Here is an 18598-nt window from a genome sequence, read left to right as displayed (position 1 = left end):
TTAGCTGTTCTTTCCATAGAAACAGAGTCAAAATATAATTTTCAATATGTGGGTTGATTGGGGATTTTCAGCTTATGCATTGATGATTGCTTGAGTTGTTCAAATACAACCTGTATTGTTAAAAACGTGTGTTTTGAACATATTTTCTCACATTTGTTTTAATTGACTCGTCTCCCTTTCCCCTCTAATTCTTTTTCCCCGGTAATAATGTCGAGATTTCCATGTGAACATACAAAAATAACAATATTTTGCTTTAAGTAGATAGGTGAACATTTTTTTCAAATGGCAGTGTAATAAAAAAAAATAGACACCCTGTGAGTCCCTCACGGATTATTGCTATTGATTTCTTTCCTTGAAACGTGGAAATGTTACCAGATGGGGTGTTAGGAATAGGTGTGTGGGTGCAAATGCAGTTTATTGCTTGTTGACTAAAAATCAGTGAAAACCTTCACTATTTGTGTGCTTGCGTTGCATGCAAAGATGAATTTTAATCCCAAACCAGTCCTTATACAAAGCTTCTTGCTATGCAATGTCACATTTTTGGGTCAAATTTATATGTGAAGGAAATAAGCTTTATGACAGACTCAAAACCCAACGATTTCAAGTGCTTGCTCTCTCTGGTTTACTGAAACACTATCGTTTTATGTTAATGCGATCAATGAAATTTACTTATCACAATCAGATTTCTATTGTGTTTACTCCCTTCCCCGCACCCTCCGTGGGCTGCTCCTTTGAGCTTCCTCTGGTTCCCCTCTCAGGGCAGCGTTAATCAAATTGCTACAGGTTTTCGGAAGCCAGGTGCCTGTGCAGCAGGCGGCCACTGGGCCTGACCCCTCAGGGACGCACCCATTAGGAAAAAGGAGGCTGACCTTCTGTCACTTTCCTTCTCCTCCCTTTTAATGATTCCTTCTCTATCCTTTTGAGAAGATCTTTCCAGCCCTTTGACCCCTGTTAGAAGAGGAAGGCTTAAACAGCTAAAAGTACTCTCAATATCCAGGCTTGGCAAGGAAAGCTCCAGAGGCCTTTTAGGAAATGCCAAAAGACGGGAGCCTCAGTTTTCAGTGCATTTAGAAGGCAGATCCCAACGCAACACCATTTCCTCCCTCATTTATTTTATAGAAACAGCCAGTTTGTGCGCGGGGTTTGGGGTGGGGGAGCCCCTCCTCCCGCCATCACTTGTCAGCGCCACCAGAATCGGCACGTTCCGGAGAGGCTGACTTTTAATGATAGTCCTTGGACTGTGTGAGAGCTATTGTGCTCTTTGAAAAACAGCAAGGAGAATGAGTGTCTGGGGTGGGTCGCTAGGCTGCTGCTTTATGAGCGCCAGACCCGGCTGTAGTTTTCATGGAGAAACAACCAGCACTGGGTAGGTTGTGCCCCACCTTGAAATAGTGGGTTGCAGAGTGCGGGATCTCTGCAGGGAGGACTGTTGACAGTCTCCAGTGCCCACCTGTGCCCTCTGTATGATCTTGATTCATAACGACTCAGATGACAGCTGACACTACTATAGGGTCCTCACGTGGGAGACATTGCTCTGCTTAATATGAAATGATAAGATTCCATGTGTACACTTAATAATTTAACACACGCTACAACTCTGAAGTAGGTACTAGGAAATTGAGGTGAAGGAAAAGAGGTGTAGTTTTACCATGATAAGAAACTTTGTATTAGAAGTTTAGTTATGCCACTTACTAGCTCTTTGACTTGAGTAAATTGCTTCATCTTTCTGAGCCTAAATGCTCTCATTTGTAAAAAGGGGATTGTTAATTATGCCCCACGGGGTTTCCATGATAATTAAATGGGACACTGTAGCATCCTAGGACCAAGGATCTCCACCTCCTTTCCATTCTCTCATCTCACCCCCGACCCTTCTCCAAGGACTCATCTTTCCGAGATGCTTAGAATCAGGGACAGCAAAAACGGGGTGCTTTTAAGGCACTATGCACAGAGAAAGGGGGTAATTCTAAAGGGAGTGGCTGATATTCCTCTGTCCAGGAGAAGCTACAGATAATCTGTTATCTGTGTCACAGAACAGAATCCAAGCCTAGTTGCATCAGTCAATTATAGTTGAATTGGGAGTGGCTAAAAGGATTAGGAATTGGACTTCACATTAGAAGGTATTTGCTGCCATCTCCTCTGTAGGAAAAGGAAGAATAAAAGCAGGGTTTAAAGGTTCATGTTCTTGCTCAGATTAATCAAGTAGCCCCTTCCCCTCTTGATTTTATCTTGGAGATGCACATACATGTGTTCACACACAGGATGTGCTCACATGTTTTCTACATTTGTGATAGATTTAGAAGTAATAGTATTTAAAGAGCTTAAAAATATTTTTCCCTGGTTACCAAAGTAATGCTTGTTTACTGTATAGACAAGTATTTGTTTGGACATATAGAAAACTATAAAGATATTAATGTCTTCACTCAGGACAAACAGATAACCACTAAATGCATAGTGGTAACTCCAAGTTTTTTTTTCTGTATACACACACACACACACACACACACACACACACACACACACTTACTTTAGCATGTAGCCTACTTAAAAATTTTGTTTTTTTTTTTAACTTTTATTTTAAGTTCAAGGATACATGTACAGGGTTGTTACATAGGTAAACATGTGTCATGGGGGGTTTGTTGTACACATTATTTCATCACCCATGTATTGAGCCTAGTACTCCTTAGTTATGTTTCCTGATCGTCTGCCTCCTCCCATCCTCCACCCTCTGACAGGCCTCAGTGTCTGTTGTTCCCCTCTATGTGTTAATGTGTTCTCATTTAGCTCCACTTATAAGTGAGAACATATAGTATCTGGTTTTCTGTACTTTTGAGCTTGGTATTATATGCTGAGCATTTCTCTTTATCATTAATGTATTGGTTACCTATTGATACTCAATAAATCGCCCCAAAACCTAATGGCATAGAACAACAGAATCATGTTTTTATTGTCTGTCATGGTTCTGGAAGTTAACTAGGCTCCGCTAAGTAGTTCTTGCTCAGAACCTTTCATGCAGTTGCAGTCAGATGGTAGCTTGGGCTAGTTGTCCGAAGGTTGCTTACTCACAGGTCTGCTGTCTAGGCTGGAAAAACGTAAACAGCAGAAGGTTGGAACACCTAAGTTTTTGACCATTTCTTTATGTGATGTGCTCTCTCCTGCATGATGGCTTCGGGATGGCCATGTTCCTTACACGACAGCCCAGGTCCAAAAGTGCATATCTGTAAAGAAAGGCCAGGGTGATGCCAACTCACCTTTTATGTGGTGACCTTGTCTTGGAAGTCACATAGCATTTCCTTACCACATGCTGTTCACCAAGGCAGTCTCAAAAGCCCACGCAGTTTCAAGGAGACACATATGCTTCCCTTTGAGACATGGACCTCTCAAGTACTGTGTTAGTTTCCTATCACTGATTTAACATAGTACTACAAATTTAAAGCAACAGGGATTTATTATCTTACAGTTTTGAAGGTCAGAAATCTGAAATGGGTTTTACTGGGCCAAATCAAGGTGTTGGCAGGGCTGCTTCCTCTGGAGGCTCGAGAGAGGAATCCATTTCCTTGCTTTTCCAGCTTCTAGAGGCTGCCCTCAGTCCTTGGTTTGTGGCCCTGTCCTCCATCTTTAAGGCCAGCAGCCTTGCATCTTCAAATGTCTCTCCAAATGTGAGCTATTACTTAGCCTGCTACAAATGGGAAATGGCAAGGCTTTGGAAGGGCACATGGGCCAGAAATGTTGCTGCAGTCATTTTTGCAAAGTACAGTCTGTCATAATTAAATATATTCAGTGATTGCACAGTATGACTCTCACCATTTGCTTAGCCTTCCTTTATTGTTAACTTTAGGTGTTTCCAATATAAATAACAGTGTTTCTATTTAGGGTGTTTTAAGCATAAAGAACACTATAGTAAACAAACATTGCTATAAATAAATATTTATGCAAATCTCCAATTATTTCCTTAGAATAAATTAGTAGGGATATTATGATATAAAAATATGAATACTCATAGATTACTAAATCACCCTCTCAGAAAGGCAACATTAGTTTTTCAGTAACATTGTATAAAAATATTTATTTTGCTGTATCATCAGTGATATTGAGTGTAATTATTAAAAAGCCTTACAGGTTGAATAGGCAGAAAACACCATCTTTTCTTTTGTAGCTTTATTGAGATTTTAATTGATATACAAAACTGGATATATTTAATGTATACAATTTTATGACTTTGAACATGTGCATATACCTGGGCTATCATCACCATAACCAAGGTAGTAAACATATCTGTCATCTCCAAAAGTTACTTTGTGTCCCAATACTTTTTCTAAATTTATTTATATTTTTTATTATACTTTAAGTTCTGGGGTACATGTACACTACATGCAAGTTTGTTACATATGTATACACGTGCCATGTTGGTGTGCTGCACCCATTAACTTGTTATTTAAATTAGGTATATCTCCTAATACTATGCCTCCTCCCTCCCCCCACCCCACGACAGGCACCAGGGTGTGATGTGTCCCCTTCCTGTGTCCAAGTGTTCTCATTGTTCAGTTCCCACCTATGAGTGAGAACATGCAGTGTTTGGTTTTCTGTTCTTGTGACAGTTTGCTGAGAATGATGGTTTCCAGCTTCATCCACGTCCCTATGAAGGACATGAACTCATCCTTTTTTTATGGTTGCATAGTATTCCATAGTGTATATGTGCCACATTTTCTTTATCCAGTCTGTCATTGATGGACATTTGGGTTGGTTCCAAGTCTTTGCTATTGTGAATAGTGCCGCAATAAACACATGTGTGCATGTGTCTTTATAGCAGCATGATTTATAATTCTTTGGGAATATACCCAGTAATGGGATGGCTGGGTCAAATGGTATTTCTAGTTCTAGATTCTTGAGGAATCGCCACACTGTCTTCCACAATGGCTGAACTAGTTTACAGTCCCACCAACAGTGTAAAAGTGTTCCTATTTCTCCAAATCCTTTCCAGCACCTGTCGTTTCCTGACTTTTTAATGATTACCATTCTAACTGGTGTGAGATGGTATCTCATTGTGGTTTTGATTTGCATTTCTCTGATGGCTAGTGATGATGAGCATTTTTTGATGTGTTTGTTGGCTGCATAAATGTCTTCTTTTGAGAAGTGTCTGTTCATATCCTTTGCCCACTTTTTCATGGGGTTGTTTTTTTCTTGTAAATTTGTTTGAGTTCTATGTAGGTTCTGGATATTAGCCCTTTGTCAGATAAGTAGATTGCAAAAATTTTCTCCCATTCTGTAGGTTACCTGTTCACTCTGATGGTAGTTTCTTTTGCTGTGCAGAAGCTCTTTCGTTTAATTAGATCCCATTTGTCAATTTTGGCTTTTGTTGTCATTGCTTTTGGTGTTTTAGACATGAAGTTCTTGCCCATGCCTACGTCCTGAATGGTATTGCCTAGATTTTCTTCTAGGGTTTTTATGGTTTTAGGTCTAACGTTTAAGTCTCTAATCCATCTTAAATTAATTTTTATATAAGGTGTAAGGAAGGGATCCAGTTTCAGCTTTCTACTTATGGCTAACCAGTTTTCCCAGCACCATTTAGTAAATCGGGAATCCTTTTCCCATTTCTTGTTTTTGTCACATTTGTCAAAGATCAAATAGTTGTAGATGTGTGGTATTATTTCTGCGGGCTCTGTTCTGTTCCATTGGTCTGTATCTCTGGTTTGGTATCATTACCATACTGTTTTGGTTACTGTAGCCTTGTAGTATAGTTTAAAGTCAGGTAGTGTGATGCCTCCAGCTTTGCTCTTTTGGCTTAGGACTGTCTTGGCAATGCAGGCTTCTTTTTCATTCCATATGAACCTTAAAGTAGTTTTTTCCAATTCTGTGAAGAAAGTCATTGGTAGCTTGATGGGGATGTCATTGAATCTATAAATTACCTTGGGCAGTATGGCCATTTTCACGATATTGATTCTTCCTATCCATGAGCATGGAATGTTCTTCCATTTGTTTGCGTCCTCTTTTATTTCATTGAGCAGTGGTTTGTAGTTCTCCTTGAAGAGGTCCTTCACATCCCTTTTAAGTTGGATTCCTAGGTATTTTATTCTCTTTGAAGCAATTGTGAATGGGAGTTCACTCATGATTTTGCTGTCTGTCTGTTATTGGTGTATAAGAATGATAGTGACTTTTGCACATTGATTTTGTATCCTGAGACTTTGCTGAGGTTGCTTATCAACTTAAGGAGATTTTGGGCCGAGACAATGGGGTTTTCTAAATATACAATCATGTCATCTGCAAACAGGGACAATTTGACTTCCTCTTTTCCTAATTGAATACCCTTTATTTGTTTCTCTTGCCTGATTTTCCTGGCCAGAACTTCCAACACTATGTTGAATAGGAATGGTGAGAGAGGGCATCCCTGTCTTGTGCCAGTTTTCAAGGGGAATGTTTCCAGTTTTTGCCCATTCAGTATGATATTGGCTGTGGGTTTGTCATAAATAGCTCTTATTATTTTGAGATACGTTCCATCAATACTGAATTTATTGAGAGTTTTTAGCATGAATGGCTGTTGAATTTTGTCAAAGGCCTTTTCTGCATGTATTGAGATAATCATGTGGTTTTTGTCTTTGGTTCTGTTTATATGCTGGATTATGTTTATTGATTTGCATATGTTGAACCAGCCTTGCATCCCAGGGATGAAACCAACTTGATCATGGTGGATAAGCTTTTTGATGTGCTGCTGAATTTGGTTTGCCAGTAGTTTATTGAGGACTTTTGTATCAATGTTCATCAGGGATATTGGTCTAAAATTCTCTTTTTTTGTTGTGTCTTTGCCAGGCTTTGGTATCAGGATGATGTTGGCCCCATAAAATGAGTTAGGGAGGATTCTGTCTGTTTCCATTGACTGGAACAATTTCAGAAGGAATGGTACCAGGTCCTCCTTGTGCCTCTGGTAGAATTCGGCTGTGACTCCGTCTGGTCCTGGACTTTTTTTGGTTGGTAGGCTATTAATTACTGCCTCAATTTCAGAGCCTGTTATTGATCTATTGTGTATTTGTCACATAGTTCTCATGTCATGGTTTTCATCTGTATCAGTTTGTTTAAGGACTTCTCTGCATTGGTTATTCTAGTTAGCCATTCATCAAAGCTTTTTTCAAGGTTTTTAGTTTCTTTGCGCAGGGTTCGTAATTCCTCCCTTAGCTTGGAGAAGTTTGATTGTCTGAAATCTTCTTCTCTCAACTCGTCAAAGTCATTCTCCATCCAGCTTTGTTCCATTGCTGGCGAGGAGCTGCGTTCCTTTGGAGTGGGAGAGGCACTCTGACTTTTGGAATTTCCAGCTTTTCTGTACTGCTTTTTCCCCATCTTTGTGGTTTTATCTACCTTTGGTCTTTGATGATGGTGATGTACATATGGGATTTTGGTGTGGATGTCCTTTCTGTTTGTTAGTTTTCCTTCTAACAGTCAGGACCCTCAGCTGCAGGTCTGTTGGAGTTTGCTCGAGGTCCACTCCAGACCCTGTTTACCTGGGTATCAGCAGGGGAGGCTGCAGAAGAGTGAATATTGCTGAACAGCAAATGTTGCTGTCTGATCGTTCCTCTGGAAGCTCCATCTCAGAGGTGTATCTGGCTGTGTGAAGTGTGAGGTGTGAGGTGTGAGGTGTCAGTCTACCCCTAGTGTGAGATGTCTCCCAGTTAGGCTACTCGGGGGTCAGGGACCTACTTGAGCAGGCAGTCTGTCCATTCTCAGATCTCAAACTCCATGCTGGGAAAACCACTACTCTCTTCAAAGCTGTCAGACAGGGACATTTATATCTGCAGAGGTTTCTGCTGCCTTTTGTTTGGCTATGCCCTGTCCCCAGAAGTGGAGTCAACAGAGGCAGGCAGGCCTCCTTGAGCTGTGGTGGGCTCCACCCAGTTTGAACTTCCTGGCTGCTTTGTTTACCTACTTATGCCTCAGCAATGGCGGGCACCCCTCCCCCAGCCTCGCTGCTGCATTGCAGCTAGATCTCAGACTGCTGTGCTAGCAATGAGGGAGGCTCCATGGGCGTGGGACCCTCTGAGCCTGGTGCGGGATATAATCTCTTGATGTGCCGTTTGTTAAGACTCTTGGTAAAGCACAGTATTAGGGTGGGAGTGACCCGATTTTCCAGGTGTGTGTCACAGTTTCCCTTGGCTAGGAAAGGGAATTCCCTTCCCCCTTGCGTATGCTGGGTGAGATGATGCCTCGCCCTGCTTAGGCTCTTGCTCGTTGGGCTGCACCCACTGTCCGACACACCCCAATGAGATGAACCCGGTACCTCAGTTGGAAATGCAGAAATCACCCGTCTTCTCTGTGGCTCACTCTGGGAGCTGGAGGCTGGAGCTCTTCCTATTTGGCCATCTTGGTGTGGGTCTTGTCCCAATACTTTTTTGTGATTTGAGCAAGAATTTAACACGAGATCTACCTCTTAGCAAATTTTTAAGTGCACAACACTATATTGTTAACTGCAGGTATTATGTCATATAGTAGATATCTAGAATTTATTTATTTTGTATAACTGTAACTTTGTACCTATTGAATGACTTCCCATTTCACCTTCACCCTCTTCCCTGGAAACTGTCACTCTATTTTTAGCTTCTAGAAGTTTGACTATTTTAGATACCTCATGTAAGTGGAATCATGCAGTATTTGTCCTTCTGTGATAGATTTATCTCACTTTGCATAATGTTTTCCAGGTCTCTCCATGTTGTTGCACGTGGTAGGACTTCCTCTTTTTTTAAGGCTGAATAATATTTCATTATATGTGTATACTACATTTTCTTTACCCATTTGTCTGTTGGTGGACATTAGGGTTGTTTTCATATCTTGGTATTCTGAATAATGTTACAGCAAACATGGGATTGCAGATATCTCTTTGATATACTAATTTCATTTCCTTTGGATACATACCCAGAAGTGGGATTGCTGAATCATACGGTAGTTCTATAGTGGTTGCACCATTTTCCACTCCCACAACAATGTACAAGGATTCCAATTTTTCCACATTCTTGCCAACACTTGCTTTGTTCTTTTTGATAATAGCCATCTTAACATGTGTGCAGTGATATCTCATTGTGGTTTTGATTTCCATTTCCCTGATGATTAATGGTGTTGACACTTTTCCATGTATCTATTGAATATTCATATGTCTTCTTTGGAGAAATATTTATTCAGGTCTATTTCCTACTTTTTAGTTAGGTTATTATTATTATTATTTTGCTATTGAATTGTAGGAGGAGTTCTTTACGTATTTTGAGAATTACCCCTTATTAGGTGTATGCATTTTCTCCCATTCCATGGGTTGCCTTTTCACTTGGTTTATTTATTTATTAATTTATTTTTACTGGGAAGAAGAGCTTTAGTTTGCTGTTGTGCTCATTTGTCTGTTTTTGCTTTCGTTGTCTGTGTTTTTGGTATCATTTGCAAAAAATTCTCAACACCAATTTCATGAAGATTTTCCTGTACTTTTTTCTTCTAGAAGTTTTACAGTTTCAGGTTTACATTTAAGTGTTTAACCTATTTTGAATTGATTTTTGTGTATAGTACAAATTAGGGATCCAATTTCATCCTTTTGCCTCTGGGATACTGTTATTCCATCACCATTTGTTAAAGAGATCATTTTCCTCCGTCATGTATTCTTTATTGAACATCAGTTGACAGTATATTCATGGATTTATTTCTGGACTCTCCATTCTGTTTCATTAGTTTGTATGTCTGTATTTATGCCAGTACCATGCTGTTTGAATTACTGTAGCTTTGTAATATGTCTTTAAGTCAGGAAATATGATGCCTCCAGCTTTGATTATGATGGTTACTCTGGGCCTTTTGTTTTTTCACATGAATTTTAGGATTTTTTTTTCTGTTTCTGTGAGAAATGCCATTGGGATTCTCTTGGGAATATAATTGAATCTGTAGATTGCTTTTAACATTTTTACAACATTAATTCTTCCAATCTATGAACATGAGTTTTTTTTCCATTTCTTTGTCTCTTTTTAAATTTCTTTCATCAATGTGTTGTAGTTTTCAGTGTACAAGTCTTTCATATCCTTGGTTAAATTTATTTATATGTATTTCATTCTTTTAAATGCTACTATAAATGAGATTGTTTTCTTAATTTTCTTTTGGGTCATTTGTTAGTATATAAAAATGCGATTGATTTTTTAAAATCTCAACTTTGTATCCTGCAACATTACTGAATTCATTTATTAGTTCTAAGAGTTTTTCTGTGGAACCTTTAGGGTTTGCTGTGTATAGGATCATGTCATCTATAGACAGAGACAGTTTTACATCTTTTCTTCAATTTGGAAGCTTTTAATTTCTTTTTCTTGCCTAATTACTCTGGTTAGGACTTTTAATACTATGTTGAGCAGAAGTAGTAAGAGATGATAGCCTAGCCTTATTCCTGATCTTAGAGGAAAAGCTTTTAGTTTATGGGCTTTTTATATATAGCTTTTATTATGTGAGATACATTCCTTCAATACTTAGTTTGTTGAGTGTTTTTAATCATAAAAAGGTGCTGAATTTTGTCAAATGCTCTTCCTGCATTTATTCAGATGATTATGTGATTTTAAAAAATCATTCATTATGTTAATGTTGTATATTACATTGATTGATTTGTGTATGCAGAGCTATCCTTGCACCCCAGGGATAAATCTTGCTTGATTATGGTGTATGATCTTTCCTGTGCACCGTTGAATTTGGTTTGCTAGTATTTTGTTGAGGACCCATCTTGCTTAAGTGTGCACATTCTTGATTATTGCTGAAGTTAAGCATTTTTTATTACTTATTCATTTTTTGTTTATTGACTATTATTTTTTCTATTTTTTTTCTACAGGGTGCTGATATATTTCTTATTTATTTATAGGAACTCTTTATATATAAAATGCATTAAAGTTTTTCACCATTTCGTATAAATAATAGTTATGAAGTTTTATATTTTGAAAGAAAACATCTTTTCCAATGCTGTTTATTTCTTTCTTTTTGTGATTAAATATTTTTTCCTTTGCATAGGTCAGGTAAGTATTCACCTATAATTTTTTCTTGGTGCTTTAAAATTTAACTTTAGACTTCTAGTTATGTAAGTTGTATATTTTTATACATATATACCTTTTTTTTTTTTTTTTTTTTTTACCTAATAGTGTAAACAAATGGACGAGGAAAGAGAGGAGTATAAGCAGTTGATTGGATTTTAGTAGAAATAAATTGACATTCTATTTACTGTCCATCTGATTCAGTCAATTCCCAATTATCTATGGTAAATGAGAGCTAGGAAGAACAAGGGTAAAATATACATCTGTTGATAATCTCTCAACTATATTTCAGGACATGTCTGTGCTCAGAAACATTCTAATGGCATTACATTGAGGGCAGAGCACTTTGGTGTTTCTCCATGGTCACGTCACAGAGATCAGTGATCTTATTGTCTATTTGGATGACCTTGTTTCCATGACAGAGAAAGTCCTCTCATATGGCATAAAAATGAGCTGCTTTTCTCCAGAGGAGTTATGGCTGATGGTGTCTCAGGTGTATATCTTGGCTTGGAGGCCATAATTTCTAACCATTAGAGACTTATTCCTATGGGTAAAGCCCTGTCTCTCTGGGAAGTCCTTTAAGAATAACCCCAGGCACACCACACTGCACTATAAAGGGTCACTGGAATTGTAGGCTTAATGTATCAAAAGTGAACAAAGGTATAACCTCTTCCTGAGAGGATGAAACAGAACAGGTTCAGATCACTAAGGAACATGGGAGGAACAAAGGAACACGGAGTGATTTTAGGGTGGTCCAGAAGAGACAGGTGGGCAGGTGTCTGTATTGATAGGAGTATCCTGCAGACTGGGTCAGTCCAAGGACAGTGCTACAGTGCAATAAAGTAAACAAAGAGAAAAGATATTACACGCGGAGTTTCCACAGTTTCCCTCCCTTTCATCGCCTTCATCATCATCAATTTTGCCAGTTTCTTCTTGGTCCTTTGTTATGCAGAACAAACATAATGGGTGAATACATATTTTTGAAGGCACCCTAAGTGCCAGGCACTTTACTGGGGACACAGCAGTGAGCAAAACAGATGACATCCCCCCACCTTCATGTGTCTTGCACTCCACTGAGGGGAGATAAAAGGTAAACAAAGAAATAAAATGGATAGCATGTCAGATGCAAATACATGCTACAATTATAGAGAAAGCAGGGAAGGAGGACAGGGAGTAGCAAGTGTGGGATGGGAACACACCGTTTTCCCTGGGATGGGCTGAAAAGGCGTCACAGCAAAGGTGGCATTTGCATAAAGGCCTGAAGGAGGAACAGTGGGCATCCAGGTGAAGAGCATTTTAGGGCAGTGTGAGCAACCGAGACCATGAGGCCAAAAGCATCTGGCTCATTGAATAGGTCCTAGGGCAATGATAGAATAAAAGGATGGAGTGCAGGGGAAGATCAGAAAATGGAATCCATGGAGGCTGGATTCCATGGAGAATTGTGTGGGGAGTTTAGAGGAAGAGAGAAGAAAGAAATATTAGAGACAAGTGGGATAAGGAGAAATGATGATAAAAGGGATTTTAAAAAGCTTTGCTGTGTCTTATGAGTAAAATCTTGAGTGACTTTAGGAAATATTTAAATTACTTCAGGCAAGACTAGACTGCAAGGTAGCTGAGCACAATACGGGCTGTATGAAGCAATCGAAGAATTTATTATTGAGACAATTTTTGGACCAGCAGAGGTTGTAGTCAGGAGAGCTGAGGATGTGTATATTTGTAAGGGTGAGAGTGTGGTGGTAAGAGAGATGGTACAAAAACTGTAGTAGGGAGGGTCAGTTCTGGGGTAGAAAATGCCAACTGGCTTAAGAAGTTATTCCAGTATGGGCTACATGTCAGAATGGTCTTGTGATGCTTGGTCTTGGCTGATGGACACTTACAGTTAAACATTTTTTTCATGATTTTCTTTTTCTGTTGTTCATTGAGTAGTCATGATCTTATTGATATTTTTCTATAGGGTACTTATATATTTCTTATAGATTTGCATGAACTATTTATATTTAAAATGTGATAAAGCTTTTATTTATCATTTGGCACAAATAATAACACCAAATATTATCAGGCAGCTTAAAGGTGCTGAGCTGGCTTGTGGTGGAGGAGGGATTGGGGGGTAGAGGAGGTCTTGGTGGGGGTTAGGTCTGGCAGTGTGGGATTAGATGGCAAGATGTGCAGAAGGGAACAGGCTCTCCAAAGGATCTGGAAGGACATTGGTACAGCCTGTAAAACTTGGTTTCACTGAACCAATTTTCATCAAGCATTGACAGATGCCTGTCTGGGATGACAAATCCCAATGCCTACCACAGTACCTAGTGCATTGTGGGTGCTCAGTAAATATATTTTTTTTCAATGGATGAAATAAACATGTGTTTGATAGACTAGCTTCTATCTGTTGTTTCCACCACTGGGCACCCCAAGCCCCAACCCCTGTACTAGTTTATAACCATGTCCCTTCAATCCGTTGCTGCCTATTGCCACTATGACAATGTTTCGCTATTTTTTCCCTTCCATTATGTACAGGGTAGCAGGATGGAAAGAATATGAACTTTGGAAAAAATATAAGCTTGGGTTCATATCCTAGCTCTGCAGTTTGGGTGAGTGATCTGTTTTCCTAGTTGTAAAATAGAGATAATAATATCCCTGTGGTTAGTTAGATTATAGTTAAGCAAATATTCACTCTCCTCCCTACCTTTCCCACACTGGAGAAGTAAATTTTCCCAACCTATTGATGTTGGGCTTGGCCCTATAACTTGCTTTGGCCTCCTGGTGGGTGAGGTGTCCTTCCCTGCCTCTACTTGGATCTTGGGCCTAGTTGTGTGATTTGCTTTGACCAAGACTTAAAGAAAAGGCTTAAAGTGTCTTGCTGGAGTTGTGCTTGTCTTCTTGTGCTTCCAATTTTTCGATGAGAATAATATGTCTGGGTAGCTACTGTGTCTAAGGAGGATGGAGAGAGGTGGAGCAGACCTGAATCCAACCTGCAGCTGAGTCCAACCTAAATCAGCCAAGCCATTGCTAACCTGCTGATTTATGAGTGAGAAATAGAAATGCTTATTGTTGGATGTCACTGAGTTTTAGGGTGGTTTATTATACAGAATTATTGAATATAACTGATGGGTACAATGCCCTGTTCCTTCAGGTTACTCAGTATTAGCTATCCTGCAAGAAGAATACCTAATCCTAAGTAAAGCATTGTGTCTGCTTCCAATTTATCTCAAGGAAAGACTAATTTTTGTTCTACAGCTACATATAAACTTGTATGATTTGGACCCTTTCCCTCAAATGCTCCTACTATTGAAGATGAGAAAATAGCTACATCTGGTATTTCTGTGATTACCAAGAATATCAAGTTCCATGAAATTTGGCTTACCAAATCCTAAAAGCCTTATCAAAATATTTTCTTTAAAGCTTCTTCTCTCTCCAGATTAATTCCTTATTAGCAAATGATGACTCTACTGTCTGTCTTCTGGTGAGGAACGTGCTCCCAGGAACTAGATGGCTGCAGCTCTTTCTGATATAAACCATTCCAAAATTATTCAGAAAGGGCATTCCTGGAATATATAATTATAGAATATGGTGAAGATAACTTAAAAACAAGGTTTAGGAGCAGATATCCAAAATTGTTGTCATTTGCCTGCAATGATGCAGTGGGAACTGTGAAGGTTATAGTCTTCCTGTCTGGACAATCCCCTCAATGATTTTTTTCCCCCAGCTACTGCCATTTCCTCCTCCCAGCCTCTAGAGCCGGGAGCACAAGTTGTGCAATTACTACCTTTGTAATACTCATATACAGCCCCATTAATACTTTTTATGGATGTGCTGTACCCAGCAGATTTCTCTTTTCATGTTTATATTCTTGTCAGCTGAGGCTTCCATAAAAAACATCAGAGACTGGCTGGCTTAAACAACAGACGTTTTTTTCTTACAGTTCTGAAGGCTGGAAGTCCAAGATCAAGGTGTCAACAGAGTTCGTTCTAGTGAAGCATCTCTTCCTGGCTTGCAGATGGGTGCCTTCTCGCTGTCCTCACAAAGCCCTTCCTCTGTAAGGGTGTGGAGAGAGATTGCTCTTTGGTATCTCTCCTTATCAGGACACTAATTCTATTAGATCAGAGCCCCACCCCTATGGCCTCATTTTAACTTAATTACCCCCCTAAAGGTCCCATCATGAAATATAGTCACATTTGGAGTTAGGGGTTTAACACAGAAAGTTTAGGGGACACAATTCAGTCTATAGCAATACCCAAGCACAGGAAATAGTTAAGAAAAAAAAGAGAGGACACAGAAGTCAGGGGATGTGGAGTCTTGTGTGGCTTCATGCGTAGAGACCACATCTGGCTCAGTGTGAGGAATTGTACAAAGACACAGGAAAGGGAAAGGGGTGGTCACTGCAGCACCTGCCAGACTAGCTATGATTTAAAATCTGACTTGGAAGAAAACCATCAGGCATGTCAGTAAGGCTGCCTCTAACCTGTCAAAATTATATGTTTACAGCTCTCCAAAGAGGCTGTGAGTTAGACCAGGCAAATGCTGAATGATGGTTCAGCTAGTAACCATTATGGTAGCCATCTGCTTTGTTAGCCATGGCATTTGGCTAATAAAACATGGGAAGCCAAGCAGGAAGGAGCCTTCAGGATGGAGGCAAGAATGGAAAATTCCCTTGATTTCCTAATGTTTGGCTTTGTGATTTTTATTTACTCTTGCCTCAAATATTAACGTACATGTCTCAGTCTCAGAGAGGGCTTTTTTAGTCTCCTGGCACTGGTCAAGTCCTCCTGTAGCACTGCATTCTTACAACTAGTTTTCACTTACATTGATGGTAGTGAGATGATTGCTCATGACGTTAGCTGTTCAACATCCAACTCATCTTCATAAATGTAAGCCCCACAAGGGCAGGTCTATGTGTGTCTCATTCACCATTGTATCCTTAGTGCTTGCATAATATTGTCCTAGAGGGGGTGTTCAGAAATATGTGTTGAATGAATGAACAAATGGAGGAATGAGGAGGAGTAGCCTATTTCCTTCCTCAACATATGCTTGTGAGTTAATGGATAGAATAGGTTGTTAAACCCCACTCTCTGAAAATCCTTTCTCCACCTTCCTCCATACCAGCTTTCCATTTCCAGAAACCTTCAATTGTTATGAGGTCTGGATGTTTGCCTGGTCTCCTCCTTCAAGGGAGGGCCAATCTTTCCCTGAATATTGATGCTTGCTCTTAGAAATCACTTGCCCTAAATATACTAAAGGCTTTGGTAGAATGGAAAGAGTATAGGCAGTTGAGCTGGAAGAGACCTCCATTGGAATTTTATTTTTGTCACTTGGTGTGTATGAACTTGGACTATTTAAGCAATCTGTTTTCTTAACTGAACATGAGTTTGCTGTGAGGATAAATGCAATAGCATAAGGAATAGTGCTTTGAGAGCAGTGAAATCCTTGTAGAAATGTTTGTTATTTTAAGTGGAAGTGGTAAAAGTACCTCCTTTGATTGACTAGAACAGGCTTGGGAAGCTCTCATATCAACACCATTATATACTCTTTTTTTTTTCTCATTAAACTTTTTAAATGGGTCTCAAAATGTTGTGACAAAGTTTTGGCTAAGTTGTTTCCATTAAAAAGTACTGATTTTAAAATCTAATAACTTAAAACTGTCACTCACAAAAAAGAAAGCCAAAGTGGTCCACAAAACATTCTCCTTTCCTTCTGAATGTTTTACGACGCATTGTTATCTTTAACCAGTCTTTTACTACTAAACTTAAGTGTCCAATTGAAACAAACAGTTCTGAGACCATTCTTCCACTACTGATTAAGACTGGGGTGGCAGGTACTTGGGTTAATATTCATTTAGCCTTCTAAGCTTTCGAGGCAGACTTGGCGACCTTGCCAGCTCCAGCAGCCTTCTTGTCCACTGCTTTTATGACACCCACGACAACTGCCTGTCTCATATCACAAACAGCAAAGCGACACAGAGGTGGATAGTCTGAGAAGCTCTTAACACACACGGGCTTGGCAGAAACCATATGAACGATGGCAACATCACCAGACTTCAAGAATTTGGGGCTCATCTTCTAGCTTTTTACCAGAATGGCAATCAATCTTTTGCTTCAGCTCAGCAAACTTGCAAGCAATGTGAGCGTGTGGCAATCCAGTACAGGGACATAACCAGGGCTGATTTGGCCTGGATGATTCAGGATAATCATCTGAGCAGTGAAGCCAGCTGCTTCCATTGGTGGGTCTTTTTTGCTGTCACCAGCAACGTTGCCACTACAAAGATCCTTGACAGACACATTCTTGACATTGAAGCCCACATTATCCCCAAGAAGAGCTTCACTCAAAGCTTTGTGGTGCATTTCGACAGATTTTACTTCAGTTGTAATGTTGACTGGAGCAAAGGTGACCACCATACTGGGTTTGAGAACACCAGTCTCCACTTCGCCAATAGAAACAGTACCAATACCACCAATTTTGTAGACATCCTGGAGAAGCAGGGCTTGTCAGCTGGATGAGTTGGTGGCAGAATGCAGTCCATAGCCTCAAGCAGTGTGGTTCCACTGGCATTGCCATCCTTACAGGTGGCTTTCCATCCCTTGAACCAAGGCGTGTTAGTACTTGGCTCCAGCATGTTGTCACCATTCCAATCAGAAACTGGCACAAATGCTACTGTGTCGGGGTTGTAGCCAATTTTCTTAATGTAAGTGCTGACTTCCTTAATGATTTCCTCATATCTCTACTGGCTATAGGGTGGCTCAGTGGAATCCATTTTGTTCACACCAACAATTAGTTCTTTCACACCCAGTGCGTAAGCCAGAAGGGCAGGCTCTCAGGTCTGCCCATTCTTGGAGATACCAGCCTCAAACTCACCAACACCAGCAGCAACTATTAGGACAGTACAGTCAGCATGAGATGTCCCTGTAATCATATTTTTGATGAAATCTGTGTGTCCTGGGGCATCCATGATAGTCCCATAGTACTTGCTGGTCTCAAATTTCCACAAGGAGATATGAATGGTGATACCACGTTCACGCTCAGCTTTTCAGTTTATCCAAGACCCAGGCATACTTGAAGGAGCCCTTTCCCATCTCAGCAGCCTCCTCAAATTTTCAATGGTTCTTTTGTCGATGCCACTGCATTTATAGATCAGATGGCCAGTAGTGGTGGACTTGCCCAAACCTATGTGTCCAATGATGACAATGTTGATATAAGTCTTTGCCTTTCCCATTTCGGCTTTTAGGGGTAGTGTTCATGACACCTGTGTTCTGGTGGCAAACCCGTTGCGAAAAAGCCCTATATGCTCTTTTACATGGTTTTATTGTATCAGCTAAAGGGCTGCTGATCTCCAAATCTGATGAAACTGCCTAATTTGGCTTGGTTTTCAATGACAATAGTGAAACATACTGAATAATGTGGAAAATACATCATTGAGGAATCATGCAGATGAATGGAAGTCATTAACTCAATTAAGATGTGCCTGCTCTGAGAATATGGTATCACAGCAGTCTATCTGGATGTATTAATGGCAAGATAAATATTTTCTGCATCTGAAATCTACTCATATCTGTTGTTTTTCTAAATATATGATTTTTTTTTGATGCTGATCAGAA

General features: G+C 39.8%; 1 pseudogene; it reads right to left on the bottom strand.

The window, feature by feature from the left end:
* Positions 1 to 16837: 16837 nt before the first annotated feature.
* On the bottom strand, positions 16838 to 18216 carry LOC105490069 (elongation factor 1-alpha 1 pseudogene; annotated as a pseudogene).
* Positions 18217 to 18598: the final 382 nt, after the last annotated feature.

The sequence above is a fragment of the Macaca nemestrina genome, chromosome 7 (assembly GCF_043159975.1).
Source record: "Macaca nemestrina isolate mMacNem1 chromosome 7, mMacNem.hap1, whole genome shotgun sequence".
Classification (NCBI taxonomy): Eukaryota; Metazoa; Chordata; class Mammalia; order Primates; family Cercopithecidae; genus Macaca; species Macaca nemestrina.
The sequence above is the reverse complement of the archived record's forward strand: the minus strand, read 5'-3'. Positions and strand labels throughout refer to the sequence as shown.